Source organism: Sturnira hondurensis, unplaced genomic scaffold, assembly GCF_014824575.4.
Source record: "Sturnira hondurensis isolate 20B ecotype Veracruz unplaced genomic scaffold, ASM1482457v3 Scaffold0021354, whole genome shotgun sequence".
Lineage (NCBI taxonomy): Eukaryota > Metazoa > Chordata > Mammalia > Chiroptera > Phyllostomidae > Sturnira > Sturnira hondurensis.
Genome location: NW_028093985.1, coordinates 8,626,102 through 8,629,365, shown reverse-complemented (window position 1 = coordinate 8,629,365; position 3,264 = coordinate 8,626,102).

The following is a 3,264-nucleotide window of genomic DNA, read 5'->3' as shown; positions in this document are numbered from 1 at the left end:
CAAGAAATAAATCTGTTTCTTCAAACCAAGCACATCTGTTAATTCACAAATGCAAACAGAGCAGAGATAGTACTTTTCATGCCGTGTGACTGACAACATACTCAACCAATGAAAGGCAGCTTTCCCAGGATGTATTATGTGTGGGGCAGGGTAAAGGGAGGAGCCTGCTACTGCTTAATTTGGAGTACAGAGTGAAACCAATGGGTCTATTTAGGTTGTTTGATTACTCATCTCAATGAAAGATTATTAGGGAGCAGATTTTTAGAGGAAAGCTTCAAAAACTCTTTTTAGAAATTGGCATTGTTTTTGATACTCTAACTCAATAAGGATTTCATACAGTTTTGTAGGAAGCAATTAGATTCTCCTAAAAAAAATCCAAGAATGATACATTATTATATGCATTTTTCAGGTGAATAAAAGAATAAAGATCCCGAAACTTACATAATTTTACTTATGTGTCTTAGTTCGCACTTCCCTCCTGAACTCATCACTCTCCCTTTGCTGAGAAGCATGAAATGAAATCGTAAAGAACACTGCCTTTGGAATCAGACAGCACCTGAGGGCACTCCCGGCTCCAGCCCTGACCAGCTATTGCATATTAGGCAAGTTACATTTCTTCCTGAGTCTAGTTTCCCCATCTGCAGAGAGGGGACAAAAGTACTTAACTCAGAGAATCATTGTGAAGATTAAATGAGGTCCTAAATAGCCAAGTCTATCTTGAGAAAGAAGAGCAATGGTGAAGGCATCAAATTCCTAATTTCAAACCACATTAAAAAGCTAGAGTAATTAGAACAGTACAGTACCAGCATAAAGACAGATATATAGATCAGTAGAACAGAAGAGAGAGGCTAGAAATAGGATGCCAAGAACACACAATGAAAAAAGAACAATTTCTTCGACAACTGGTCCTGAAAAAACTGGATATTCACATGCAAAAGAATGATATGGAATCCTTATCTCATATTGTACACAAAAATCAAATCAAAATGCTTTAAAGACTTAAAACCTAAAAGAAAGCATATGGGAAAACATCATGACATTGGTCTTGACAATAATTTTATAAATATGATACCAAAGCACAGGCAATAAAAGCAAAAATAGATAACTGAGACTGCATCAAACAAAATAGCTTCTGCACAGCAAAGGAAACAATCGATAGAGTGAGAGACAACCTACAGAATGGGGGAAAGTATGGGGTAACATCACAAAATGTCTGATAAAGGATTAACTTCCAAAATATTTAGGCAACAGACCAATAACAATAATAATAATAAAATAAAAAAATAACCCAATTTAAAAGGGGGCAAAAGACTTGAATAGACATTTCTCCCATGAAGACACACAAATGGTTAACATGTATATGAAAAGGTGGTCCAATGGGAGAACTGCAAATCAAACCCACAAAGGGATATCACCTCACCCCTGTCAGGATGGCTATTACTGAAAGAACAAAGGCAAGTGTTAGCAAAGTACATAGAAAAGTTGGAACACTTGGGCACTGTTGGGGGGAATACAAAATGATGATGCTCCTATGGAAAATATTATGGATATTCCTCAAAAACTTAAAAATAGAACTACTATGTGATCCAGTAATTGCACTTGTAAGTAATTGTCCAAAATAACTGAAATCCAGATCTCGAAGAGATAAGAGCGCTCCCAGGTTCACTGCAGCACTGTCCACAACAGTCAGGGTGCAGAAGCAACCGAAGTGTCTGTTGACAGCTGAATAGATAAAGAGCATCTGTCATATACACAAAATGGATATTATTCAGCCTTTTAAAGAGGGGGAAATTCTGCGACAGCATAGATGAAACCTGAGGACACTATGCTAAGTGAAACAAGCCAGTCACAAATACTACATGATTCCAATTATGTGAGGTATCTAAAATAGACAAATGTATAGAATCAAAGAGTGGGATGGTGCTTTACAGGGGCTGGTGTTGGAGCTAATGGGAAGTTGTTAATCAGCAGGCATAAAGTTTCAGGTAAGAAAGGTGAATAAATTCTAGAGGTCTGCTGTGCACGATTGTGCCTGTAGTTAACAATATTGTACTGTACACTTGAAAATTTGTTAAGAGGATGGATCTCATGTTAGGTGTTCTTACTAAAATCAAATAAAATTTTAATAAATAAAAAGTAAATAAATATCATACATGTATGCCTTTTCTTACTTCAGTGTCTAGTTAGATAAAAAATATATAGTGTTGCTCTGACCAGTGTGGCCAGCTGGTTGGGCATCATCCCCCCAAATCAGAGGTCACCAGTTTGATTCCCAGCCAGGGCACATGCCTGGGTTGCAGATTTATTCCCCAATCAGGGCATGTATGACCATTCAAAGTTTTTCTCTCTCACATCAATGTCCCTCTCCCTCTCTTTCTCAATCCCTTCCCCTATCTCTAAAAATAAATACAATCTTTAAAAAAAAAGATCTGTTGTTATTCTTTCCTTGCCACCCTCCAATCCCACCACCCCCACCTAAAAAGCATTTTAAAAATCCCTAAGACTTGTACTAAAAAAAAATACAATTAAAATGCCACTATGAAGAAAATCCTCCAATGCAAGTGTCAGCATTTTTGGCATGTAACAACCTTGAAATCTTTAAAGACCGAGTACTGGTAGCTGAAAGGTGCTATTTGTAAGTGGCATCTTAGAGATGATGGATGGGAGGGAGGCTGGGGACTTGACCTGAGGAGACACTTCCTTCCTCACTGCCCACACTACATACACGTACCCCATCTTCTAACACGGCTCTTGGAGCCCTAGAGAAAATGAGAAGAGGAGCTTCAAGGACAATAATGGGGGACCTGGAGGAATGCAGAAACAAGGAAGCAACTAATAAAAATTATACAACAGAAAAGGACATTGCCATCAATGTGCCCTATCTTATTTCTACTTCCCATCTGACTCCCTTTTCTTTAGTTCTTTCATTTCACCCAACTTCTACCCTTCACCTCTCCTTTGACCTTTCTGTCCTTTTCCTGATTTTGTGGAATTTCAAGTAGCACAACAGGTATGGACTGCAGAAATTTAGTGTTAAGAAGGGTTGCCAAATAAAATACAGAACACCCAGTTGAATTTGAATTTTAGATAAACAATAAATAATTTTACTAGTAAGTGTAATCCATGCAATACTTGGAGTGTGCTATATTAAATAATTATTTGTTGTTTATCTAAAAATTAAATTCAACTGGACATCTTGTATTCTTATTTGCTAAATCGGTTTTAGGGACTCTCCACTACTGCAGCTTTAACGTGCATACAAAT